This window comes from Neltuma alba, unplaced genomic scaffold (genome assembly GCF_004799145.2).
Source record: "Neltuma alba isolate B1F8T4 unplaced genomic scaffold, ASM479914v2 tig00012065_pilon, whole genome shotgun sequence".
Classification (NCBI taxonomy): Eukaryota; Viridiplantae; Streptophyta; class Magnoliopsida; order Fabales; family Fabaceae; genus Neltuma; species Neltuma alba.
Genome location: NW_021636626.1, coordinates 1 through 13,650, shown reverse-complemented (window position 1 = coordinate 13,650; position 13,650 = coordinate 1). Strand labels below are relative to the sequence as shown.

Genomic DNA, 13,650 nt, shown 5'->3' with positions numbered 1-13,650 from the left:
CTATGTACAAATATTTGATGTTTTTTAACATTTTATTTGACGGTTATTCACAAGAACAGTCAAGTAAGCCCCTTAATAACTGTCAAGTAAGGGTCTTGATATTTTATAATTATTTTTTATTATATATCTTTATTCATTTTTTATTTTTAATATTTACTATAACATATATTATAATCAAAGAATGATAGCAAGCGAACAATATAAAATAAAGATGTTATATTTATGGAATTCAAAATCCTATACATCGTTACTATATAAAAATTTGTCTAATAAATTCTTTGAATTCTTCAAAAAAAAAACCTATCTTATAAAAAATTTCCTAGATATTGTAATTGATCAAACACCATAATCCAAGCTCATCTGTTTCTCTATGCATGTATCCATAACTGTCCGAAAAAATCTGGCTTATGTTACCTCAATCTGTAATAAAAAATTCCTAAAAATCAGCACAAATTAATCGCTATCTGGCTAAATACAAGGAATAAATTTTGACTGAAACAAACTACTAATTTATTTTTTTAATCATCAAATATTTCCTAAAAATGTGTAACTAAATGATATAATGTTGCAGCTAATACGGCATATCTCAAAACTAATTGATTGTTGAAAATCAAATTTGATTGTCCATGAGGGATAGATGAAAAATCAGCATATGATCCAACCTTATATAAAGATCTTGTTGTTCTTCAAATGTTTTGTTCGTCAATATCTGAATCAAACATTAGTAGCAGCAGTTTTTTTTTTTTTTTTAACTTCAAGTATTAGATTTGATTCATAATTCATGATATATATGTGTGTGTAAATCTGAAATCATTTCAGCTGACACATTTTGTGGCCCATAACAAATGATTAATGATAAATATATGCAAAAACTATCATCAATATATGCAAATTGAAAATAAAATAAAATCAAGTTCAATCTCAACTAAAATATGATAACAAGCGTATGAAAATTAGAGCTGTCAATAAGGGTCAACCTGGCCCTAAAAGGCTAGCCCTTGAAGGGCTAGGGCTTAAAAGGGCCGGCCCTTTAAAGTCCACATACCTTAAAATTATCTAATTATTAAAACCCGGCCCTTGGACATGCGGGCTCAGGGCTTAAAAGGGCTGGCCCTTTTATGTTATTTTTTAAAATTTAAATTCTTTTTAATTATTTTAAAATAAAAAATAAAACAACAAAACTTCTAAGATTTTTTATTCAAATTATAAATATAAGTAGAATAAATTAGTGGTGTATAGAAAAAAATTAAATGCCAATAAACTATTATCCAAAATTAAAAAAAATCAAAATCTAACAAAACACGAAAAACAGAAAGATAAAACCTAGCAGTTAAAGATTAACAATATCAACATAATTATTATCTTTATCTTCATCTTCATCAGTATCATCAAGATCAGTAATATTTGATTGTTCTTTACTACAAGTGAGCTCTTCTTCAGTGATAAAAATATTAAGATTTTTGTCTTCATTTACCTTATCTAAAATAAAACTGTGCGGTAGTTATAAGTACAAATAAGAGCCTGAACATTTGTTCGAATAAAAAAAGTTTTACACTTTGTCAAGATATGTAAACCGATGGTAAATGAAGATCTACTAGCTATTATGGTGATTAAAATGTTAAGAATATCAGCTACCATTCTTGAAAGAATTGAAAATTGATTTTAATTGTTCTTCTACAAGTCCAAGACATCTAATTCTTTTCAATTATCTAGCTTGAGTATTGATTCTTCTAAGTATTTTTCTAATTTAAACTTATTCATAAGAGACTAACCTATAACTTTATAAATATATTGATAATAATAAAAAAATAGGCGGGCTTAAAAGGACGAACCCTTAGCCCTAAAGGGTTTGCCCTTTTATTTTTGAGCCCTATAGGGCTAGCCCTTTTAAGCCCAATTTCTTTTTAAACCACCTAAAATACAAGCCCGGCCCTCCACTTAAAAAGGCTTAAAAGGACTAACCTGATGGGCTCGGCCCGTTTTGACGGCTCTAATGAAAATTTGGGTTGATCAATACCAATAGGTAAGGATCTTAAAATCCTCTGTCGAAGCATAAGAAAGTTATTACTTAGGCAAATACAGAAATAGTTCAGTGCAATTTACTTCTTCCAATAATGCTTATTTGACGGTTGTTTATAAAAACCGTCAAATATTAGACGTGTGTGTATATATATATATATATATATATATATATATATAGATATCACTTTCCTGAAGGTCCCCATCTAACACACAATTCAACATATATAAATACTTGAAAGTCCCACGTCGCTTGTCTGAATTCTGATGAAATGTGATCTAGACAAGATGTAGTATCTGACAAACAAACGCGCATGATCTAACAAGGGCTTATTTAGATTATTGACGATAACTATGATGTTTATCTCCCAACTAACTTTTTCACATTTATCCCGACTTGAATAATATATTGATTATCCCGACTTGAATAATTTATTGATTATCCCAACTTGAATAATATATTGAAATATCAGTTTTTTCAAAGCAAGAGATGCGAAGAAAAGCTAAAAGTCAAAAAACATAAGGAAAAAAAAGTTGTTTTAACCTTAGGTCCTGTTTGGTAGGAAGTATTAAAAATGAAGAGCAGGAATTAAGAGTGGGATTGAGAAAATATATTTAAAAAGTATTTAACATAAGAGATTGCTTGTTATATTGGATTAGACAAACCCATGTATGTGGAATTAGGGAATACCATGAGGAGAGATGGTATTCCCGAATCCCACTTTGATGAGTTTGTCTAATCCTATGTAATAAGCAATTATTCATGTTAAAAACTTTTTTTTTAATGATTTTTCTTAATTGCAATTCAAATTAAATCTCCATCCATCGTTTTCAATACTTCGTACTAAACGGAACCTTAGAGTAATGGCTTTTGGACAAAAAATCAGTTTCTTATAAAATTATGTCAAACATAATTTTTGCCGTTTAGTTAGCCTTTTTTTTTTGGGTCCTAACTGATTTTTAAGGCTTCGTAATGCTATCCCAAACATGCATTAATTAAATGAGATTTGTGTTGAGATATGGAATGTGTAGCAGTAATTAAGATATTATTACTTTGATCCTTAATATAAGACTTAATTGACTAATTTGGGGAGGTTAAAAAAATTAGTTGATTGGGGGGTAGTATCATTAGGTGGCGGCAGGATCACGAGGGGGCTCAGCCAGTCAGCCTACACGTTGGTGGTTTCTAGTTTTAAGACGTCATAAGATCTACTCAGACCCACCACCTCATCATCTACCCCTTATTTCTCTACCACTATTCTACATCACACACATATGCTTGCCATTTCCCCTCAGTTATAATTTCAATGTTCACTGCTTTACATCTATATATATATATATATCTATATATAATTTATTTCAAGTTGTACTGTTCATAATAGTTATTATAAATATTGTGGCTTGCTTTAAATATAGATTCATGATTTAGTTTGGCGCCGGCGTACTTAGACAGTTATATAGTTTGCTTTAAATATTATATTACGCACATAGTTATGTTTGGAATATATATCTGAGATGGACAATTATATTTCAAAAACTATAATGCAGTCTCTGATATATATATATATATATATATATAGGAGTTTCGTAGAGTTTGGGAGAAAAATCCTTAATCTGGCCGAGTTCGTGTTACTTCTTATATATTTTGAATGGCAACAACCTATTTTCCCTTTTATGGAGTCAACCAAACAGCTCAATAATATAACCTGGATGAATTATTATACTCACCCCATGATGAATTTGGGTGGTGCGTATCTTAAAAATCAATTTTATCTTTAACCATAACAAAACTAGTTTTTTTTTTGGGCACATTATGCGGTTGACAATTTAATTCAGTTGAAACACAATCAAATAATGGAAATACTGATGAGATTTTTCTAATGAATCGGCTCAGCAATAATATGATGTTTGTCGCATTCACTTTTACCAACATATTCTTGAAATTAAAGTACTTTCTGTGGTGAATTATTTTTTTTTGGTATTGAATTAACGGTCACTCATAAAACGTAAGTGATAGCCTGAAAGGGATGAGATGAACTGCGGTTATATGTAGAGGTTTAAGGTTCAAAACATCTGGATATGTATATGGGGAAAAATTATCAATGTTAAGTTTGTCATAAAGATCAAAATGTAGATTTTTTTTGCCCAGGGAAATCAAAATATATATTTGAATATATAACATGAAACGTGTTTAATAGATGACCACACCCCTGTGAGACAAACTTGTTTTTATGGACCCTAGTAATTAACATAGAGCTTAATAAATAATAAAAAATCAACTATAGAATCATTCTAATGACTTAGGGGATGTTTGGATACCGTTAGAAGTGTTTTTTAAAAGTATTTTTTTTCCTAAATTGAGATAATTTTCTCTACATATTTACTTCGCATATCGTAAAATCACTTTTAAAACTATGGTTTGATTTTAATCTAAACACCCTCTCAGATAGAGAGACATATAATGGGACGATATTGCGCTTTGTTTAGAACAACTTTAAAATGTAACACGTACCCCAAAAAAGAGATGAGTCTTTGTATATGGTTTGTTTGGTCATTAAAGGGTATTTTAGCTTTTTCAACTATTCTAATTAACAATATTTGGTCTCATGAGAGCCTATTTGGTTGGATTACATGAAAAAAGATTATATGTAATCCTAACGCAATCCAACATTATTTTCAATGTTTGGTTAGTCTAAGGTAATAATGTAACAGGTATCGCATAATAGCATCATAATTCCCTTAAATTCAGTGATATGGATTGTATTAATTAAAAAACCCATGTAATCCCCATTACCACTGCCCTGAATCTGTTCTTGACTTTTCTACCCCTCATCCTCACCATTGTGTGGCCACGTCCTTTGAACTATATCAGCAGCAATCTTCACCCGTGTTCTTCTCCTGTCCACTAACAGCCACCATCGGAGTCACCACATCATTCAAACTATAACCATGACCCCGAGCACCTTGCGTGCTTCTCATCCATGAAGAGTTCACTCAAATCTGAAGGCCACGATTGCCATTCCCAGTCCAAAACCACAAGGTAAAATGAAGGCCGTGAAGAGTTTGCTCAAACCTGAACTTTGAAGACCCATAATGATGAGGTGGACAATAAGCGTGCTTCTTGTTGACTCGTATTCCAAATCTAAAGCCACGGGGGGGAAATGTTCTTGAACCTGAATCAAATTTGTATTTGGTTCATTGTTTCCTTCTCCAAATCTAAAGCGCGGCTATTGCTATCTTGTGATGCCGACGGCGGACAATGGGAGGAAGCCGTTGACAGTGAACAAAGGGAGGAGGGCGATAGGCAGAGTTACATTACATGCCATTTCCTTCTATTACATTACATGCCATTCTGGCAAATTTAGTGAGCCAAACGGGTTATAATTTATTTTTTTGGCTTAATGATGTCACAAGTTATTAGGCAGTGTAGTGATATTACTCTCAAACCAAAAAAAAAAAAGAAGAGTTAAATACACCGATCATTTTTCTATTTCATTTTAATTACAAAAACCTCCTATCTATTTTTAAAAACGTACATAAATCTTTCTTATAATTAAAATATATGTTACACAAACCTTCATCTTATATTTAAGATTCAAGTTTCATCCCCTCAAACTGCGGTCAGCAGACCATTCAATTTGACTTTAAATTATTTTTTCAATCAAAATACCCATTTTTTATAAAATAAAAAAATAATTCTAATACATATATTTTAAAATTTCTAATATGTTATAAAATTTATTGACTTTGATCTAAATCATAAAATTTTATAATTTTAGTATTTTATCACACATATTAGAAATTATTTACTTTGATTTCTTTTAACTTGTAAAAGCATATTTTAAATATATAATTTTTGTTTATCATAAAGTTTAAATGTTATAAGTCTGAAAGATTTTGTGAATTATTTAAATTTATAATTCAAAATTTAAAAAAATCTTTGTTACAAAAATTTATAAACATATTTAGTCAAAGTACATATATATATTTATTGAAAAAATTATTTAAATTTTTATCAAGTTTTTTATATTTGCCTTAACTGAATAAAATTCATGTAACTGTAAAAATATAATTTAAAAATTTATTAGAATGATAGGTAAAATAGTAAATAAAATTATTTTAATATAAATTTTAGTGAAAAATAATATTTTTAAAATCTTGTTAGAATATTTCTAATATTGTTAACTAATTAGACTAAACTATATGTTTCTAATATAAAAAAGATATTTGTGTAATTAACACAATCTAGAAGCATAATCACGCAATGCTGTGCGACAGTTAATTATGTGGTGTGGGCCTACGTGCATAGCGCGCTCTTATTTTTATGAAAGCTAGCTTTATTTATTTATTTGTTTTAACGCAATGAACGATATTGCAACTTTTATTTTGCTGCTTTTAAGTTTGGAGGAACTATTTCACCACTTAATAGTTTAAAATACCTATTTTTTCACATCGTTTAAGGATAAACATAGTTTTTAGCATCATATGAAATATCGATGTGATATAAAAATTTATTTTAAATGAACAATACATTAAAATAATCAATTGTTCGAATTTGATTGGAATAACATAATATGTTAAATATAGTTTGAATACATTAAAATCGATAATTTTATTCAACATAACTGAATTTAATTGCCAACAACATCATATTAATTTTTTGGGTTAAGGTGCACCCAGCACCCCGAACTATTTATCCAGGTGCATCCAGTGGCCTAAAGTAATTTTGGGTGCATCCAGTGTCCTAAACTAATTAAAATGGTGCGTTCATATCCCAAGCTAACAGAAATGTTATGTTTAATCGTTAATTTCTTGACTCAGTTTAAAGTTGACCCCAGATATTCTAAATGGTAGACATATGGGCACCCTATGTGTATTATTTTTACTCAAAATTGAATTTATTTCTTTCCTCTTCTTCTAAATAAATTAACTTTTGAGTAAGAATAATACACATCGGGTGCCCATGTGTCTACCATGTAGAATATCTGGGGTCAACTTTAAGTTGAGTCAGGAAAGTAACGGTTAAACATAACATTTATGTTAGCCTAGGATATGGACGCACCATTCTAATTAGTTTAGGACACTGGATGTACCCAAAATTATTTTAGGCCACTGGACACACCTGGGTAAATAGTTCGGGGTGCTAGGTGCACCTTAACCCTAATTTTTTTTCCCTCCAGTGACATAATCTATGATAACCAAAAGAAATAAATTAGGTGAGTTGTTCTCATCAAAAACTCATAGCCTATGGCAACATATACATCTTACATATTTTCAATTTTTCACTGCTCATTTCCAAAAGCTACTTACACAGATGGGGGGAGTGGAAAATGAAATAAAAATGTTAAGTTAGCAATGTGTCATTTTATTTTGTATAAATTTTTTACTTGATTTTGGATATGCCAAAATAAGTATTCAAATCTACTAATTCAGTTTGTTGATGCTTGATATAACTCTAATCCTGCTAAAAAACTAGGTCTTAATTATAAGATTTTATTTGTAATCCTAATTATAAAATCTTGTTTGTAGTTTGCAAACGAGATTTTATAATTAAGATCAGAGTAGTATATCATAATGTTTTTTTATAATTTTTCTTTAATTAATAAGTATGAATTTCAATGAAGTTTGGGAGAAAACAAGAAAGAATAAAAAAATATAAGTTGAACGACGAACATGATGAATAGTGAAATGAATGGTGAGTATGAAAAATGAAGGCCAGAAGAGACTCCATCACCAACAATGAGGGCGAATCAGTGAATGGATAATGGTGAAGCTACTGCCTTGATTAGTACTCTTTACCCACTGTTCAGCCATTTTCACTGGGCGAGGAAACAAAATGACGGGGAGAACTGTTAGCTGGTGGACTCATTCCAAAACCGTGACTTTGATCTGGCTCCTCTCTGCATTCTTATTCTTCTGCTTGTTTCGAATGGCTATACTCAATTCTTCACACGCCGTAGTACCATCTTCTTTAGGTAATTACTTCCTCCTCTTGTTTAATTCTCAACCCCCCCCCCCCCTAAAAAAAAACTATATTGCAGCTTGAAGGGTGGAAAACAATAAATTCTTGCTAACAAATCCATATAACTTTAGTGAAAATGCAATAATTCAGATGGAGAATTGATTTTCTATCTTTGATTTGACAATTTAGCCGACTAGGAACTGGTCGGGTGTATTTTTTTGGTCGATGCGTAATTCCCAGCGAGGCGGATCATAGCCTCCTACCATTAGCTAGCACTGAAGATATAACTGATGGGGTCTTGAAGTAATTGTTTCCTGTTTCAGCAGGCTTTCTCTGAATTTCTCTGTTATAAAGTATCAATTAATATCGTGAATCTATTTCCTCAAGCCGAACCCCACCCCACTGAAGAAATCCTTGCATCCTCTTCCGCTTTTCAACAAGAAAACCCAGCATTTTGAATCCACATCTTATTAGTAAATCGCTTGTCTTTTATGTGACTTAAGCAGATTATATTTTTACTACCTAGAGTATCATAAAGAAGCTTTGAGTGCATAAGGGTGCCAATTCCTCAACTTGCTATTTAGTTCTTACGAAAGGTTAGAATTTTCAAAATTATGGCTTTCCTCATCTTGCTAATCACCATACAAGTTATCAGCAGAAATTTCCTATGGAGCGTCTTTTAATTAATTCCCTTGGATGCTGGCCTTATGGTTTAGACCCGTTGGGTCAAGGTAGGAATCACAAGCCCTTAACCATTAGGCCAATCCCTTGACGTTAAAAAAGGTTTTTAAAATCTAATTTTGATTTTGGTAGACAATTTGTGTGTACACATATATGCATGTATGTGCTTATTAGTCCCAAGAGGGGCATAGAGTGTGAGTTAATAATGTTTGGAAGGGCCTGGATCAGATCCGAAAATTTCAAACTCGGAAAGAAGATCCAAATTATATGAAAATATGGAAAGAGATCTGGATGAGCATGGAGCTGTTTTCCTAAAGCGTGGTAAAACCTCCCAGTCATTGTCTCTTTCTGATCTCTTTATGCTAAAGGATGGATCAGTAACACCAGTGCTAAAGGTAATGTGAAGTAACTGAACATGTTAATTCATTTATACTTTGACTAGCAGTTAATGGCTACTTCCTGTGTGCAGCCTGCAAATCCTCCTGTAAGAGCTAATGTTTTGTATTTGAGCACTGAATTCTCAAATCCCATATCGTAAGTACCGGAACTTTCTCCCTCTCCCTCCCCTTCCCTCCCTCCTTTTACTCTAGGTACAGAACTAATAATCATTATTATACATCTTCGTTAATTTGTGACATATTTGCCCTGTACATACACCGTTTGGAATTGGATGATCATATGTTGATACCCTAGTCATTGTCTATTGTGCCGCCTTCTTTATCTGATATGAGTTGCATCACCCAGTCAGCTCATTACACTTGTGCAAAGCAGATCAGACAATCAGGATGCATATGATAGTAGTAATATTCATGGGGTAAGAGTTAGAGTTCTCTAGAAACTTCTAGTTGGTGCATCATTAAGCAGAGAGAACACCTTATCGAGCCCTCATGAAGGAAAAACCAAAAGATTCTGACAAATATATTTCAAAATGGATACTTCAAATGACCCTGTTTGTGCCAAACAAATGTATTTCAAAATGGACCCTTGAGAGTCAGAGATGACCCTGTTTAAGATTATCACAGTATCCTCACCATTTGCAAGTCCTTCATTATTTTTTGTCTTCTATTTTCAACCTTTCACTTCTGGCTTACAATGCACAGGAAGGCTGTAAAGAATATTTTCCACCCATACTTTGATAAAGGTAAGCTATATTTGGATTAAATAACAGATTCTAATTCATTCATCAGCAGTTATTTTTAAATCACTTGAATAGCTTCAACTTCCCCCCATATTTTGTTTCAATTCATTGGCATTCTTTCACATGTGTCGGTTAGCAATCTGGTTTCAGAACTCTAGCATGTACCACTTCAGCATGTTTCATGCCTCGCACCACATTGCACCTGTACCTGCCACCAAAGAGGAGGTAAACTTTCAATGGACATTTTTGCTTTTACTTGGCAACGCATTGATCTAACATGAGGTAATTTATTTTCAGATAGATGCTGAAGCAGCCTCTGTGCAAGCCGTTGCTCAGACATTCCGTCCTTTGAATATTGTATTAGATAGGGTGGTTCTGACTTCAACAGGAGTGCTTTTGGGTTGTTGGCAGGTTAGTTTCTATAATCTGAATCCTCTCTTATCTTTTTTCTTTACTCTCAGCCCATCCACAAAAGGGATGATTTGCACAATTCATATGCATGATTCCTTGATGCTTTCTTCTCATCTTTTCTCTCCCAGTAAAAAATAATAATTGTGAAGTTTGACCAAGAGAACATTAAGAACTTAAGAAGTATTTGACCCTAAGTGAGGTCTCTGTCTTTTTCCCCTCAGTGAATGCCAAGAGTATCCGCCCATCCAAAATTGGATGTAAACTAATTTGTTTTGGGTTGAGAGGGCAACAGTAAAACTTTCCCGAATTTAGTGTCTCTAGAAACTGAACCATGGCCATTTCCTGAAGTCCAACCTGCCACTACTATTGAAACAGTCAGTATGTTTACGATCTATGAACTTTATTCTTTGACTCGTTCTGATTTTAAGGTTTAATGGCAGAAATTTTTGGCATTGTTGTTTTCACCATGAGAAGGAAATATCAAACGCTTATCTGTTAGCCACTCTTACTGGCCAAACCTTCTTGTTGAATTAGTGATCAATTCTTTTGTTTTTCCCCTAAATAAAGACGATGGATATCAAAAAACTTACTTTAATCTGTTTTATGAAAAATCTGAAACCATATCCATATATCTTTTAGGATATCAGACCGCATTTCACGACACCGCACTAATTATGTGTGCTTATCATGCAGGTCACTTCTGGGACAGATCCATAGCTATTCGCGCTAAGTTGAGAAATGTGCTTCCACGTGCACCAGAGAAAACAACTTGTGAGAACCAAACAATATGAAATAAATATTCTGTTTTAAGCAAATTTATTCGTATTCAGCTGAAGCTTCAGCACCTTGTAACATTTCAAAATTTTAATAGAATCTTTTCTATCGCCATGCACAAAAATTTAGCATCTTGTGGGGAATGAAGTTGGGACATGGCCTTGTTTGGCATGACCTGAAATGTCCTCCCTTTGGCTCTATTAACCTGAGATTTTCTCTTTAGAGTTCAGCAAGTTCTAACTGATCTATCTGTTACAAACTCTGCGATTCTTACAAGTCCGCAAGACAATTTTATTGTGCACTTGTGCTTTCTTATATTTAGGTCCCCATTTGTTTACTCACTCTCCATTTAAATGTCTTTCCCATTTACTGCGTCCTGTTTTCAAGATAAGAAGCAAAATGCTTAACAGTTAGATTCTTGGGCCCATCATTGTACTATGTTATATTGTTCAACTACTATATGATATACTACCTCCGAAAAGCTAGTTGACTAATTCGAGTAGATTAAGAAAATTAGTTAAGTTAGTTGTTTGTAATAAATAGGTGTGTCTTCTTTCTTAAAATACCCTTGCTAATTAAGTGTATTAGCTAGAACTATCATTTGATTGAAACATTTAACATGTGCTACTACTACAAGAGTTACCTTAGAAAAAATAGGTAAATATGAGAGATAAAGGAATTTGGATCTTATATTTAGGACCAAATTGAAAGTCGAACTAGTTTTTATATTAAGGACTGAGGGTAGTTAGACATTTGATTGGTTTATGCTGGGTGGTATCTCAATTTAATTTGTGAACTTAATCTGACAATACTACTTATGCCACTGACTTTTCTTAGCTTTTTGGTTCTGGCTGATCTAGTATTATCCTTTCTGCAGTATGATGCTGCTATTCTTCACACGTCTTTTGCAAGGCTTTTGGGTCGACCTAAAGCGTTGCCTACGGTAGTATGCATCTTCAGTCTTCCTTTAAAAATCGTTACTATGTATTTAGCTGATTTTCATATTCTCCAATTGCATTTGCGACTGTCCTGAAAATTTACTTTTGTCTGTCTTCTGTGGCAAGGGGAAAGATTACATCTTTAGAATGCTTATTAGAGGTGAACAGAATACAAAGTCTTACTGAAATTACTTTGCTTAAGTGCACATGCAAGTGTGGTTAAATTGCACTGTATGATAGTATAATGTTCTATTGTTGTGATATATGCATGGGCAGACTCTAATTGGTAATATATCTGAGGAATGGTAAAGCGTCAACTGGTGTTTAAATAAAGACTAAACCAAATGAAAAAGAAAGAAAATGAAGGGCAGTTTAAGCATTCCTTTGAAATTTCGACATTGAAATTTGATATTGTGGTGAATCACCTTTTATGGAGTTCCAATTTTAATTGTTAGTTAATGATAGTTCTGCATTTATTTTCCCCGTGTTGTTAAATTCCAAAATATAACCCTGCTTTCTTGCCTGAGAAATGAAAAGTATGTTTTTTTAATCCCTTTTTTCAGCTCACCACTTAATTGCCTCTCAATTTTTGTTGCGCATAGGAGCTGCATACAACCTCAGAAGAACTCCAATTCTTCCATGAGCTAGTTAATCGACTCAACACAGACCTCCATGGGTTCAAGGTTTGTGGTCATATCATTTCTAGGGCAATAAGTTTTAGAATTGCAAAAAAGTCAGCATCAAAGCGTCTGGTTGGTAGAGTGAAGCTTTCTTCCCAATTCATCAGATCAAGTGCATAGTAGCCTGTCATCTGTCATTTTTAACTATATGCATTTTAGTACTGTTTGTTGTTATGCTTTCTATAGACTCATTTTACGTTTTAGTCATTGGAAAGTGTCACTGATATGAATTTTGTTCCTGAAAAGAAAATATTCTATAATTAAGTCCTCAGTTTCTTTATTTTGTTTCAGCTTGGGCCTAATTATTCCCCCAAAAGGACCAAGTTCTCTCCAAAATGAAGAAAAACTAAGGATTCAACTGAACTTGATTGGTGTCGATGAAGGAGGGAGATTTGGTCTCCTTCCTTGTTCTTCAATATTTCTTATATTTTTTAATCATTAATTGATAATTTTCATATTTTTCTATTGTTTTTTAAAGCATGAACATGTCAGTCATTTTATATCTTCATTATCTGTTTTCCTTCTGGTTTCATTTTCGGTTCTGTTCGCAATTCTGAGTACCAAATGGATTTGGCATGCAAAACTCTAACCGGTGATAATTTTCATTCACTAGTAAATTGTGAATTTAGTTCTTTGTTCCCCCTAAATTTTATCTGACCTTCATTTGACATGCTGATGCATTGCCTGCAACCATATGAGAGAGGCAACGGTGTCTGAACTCTGGTACGTTGAGGAACATGATTGCTTGCCCTTGCACTGAATGGAAGAATGAGCGTTCGCAGGTTCAAGCTTGGCTGCTCAAGAACATGAAGTTGAACATAGACATAGATGCTTGTGAATAAAACTTAATATTACTTGATGCAATGAAGGTTCTGGTATATGCGTAATGACGAGTGATTGCCCACAAAAGGAAAGAATGAAAACATACCCACTTTTTTGACGGTTGGGGAAAAAAAACTTTTAGTTGTTGGGTTTATTATTGAGTAAAGTGTTTAACTTTTTGTGACTGGTGACTGGTATAAAGTCGTAATAATTTTTTTTTTCGGG

General features: G+C 32.7%; 1 pseudogene; it reads left to right on the top strand.

The window, feature by feature from the left end:
- Positions 1-7,745: 7,745 nt before the first annotated feature.
- LOC114721755 (uncharacterized) lies at positions 7,746-13,644 on the top strand (annotated as a pseudogene).
- The last annotated feature ends 6 nt before the right edge of the window (positions 13,645-13,650 follow it).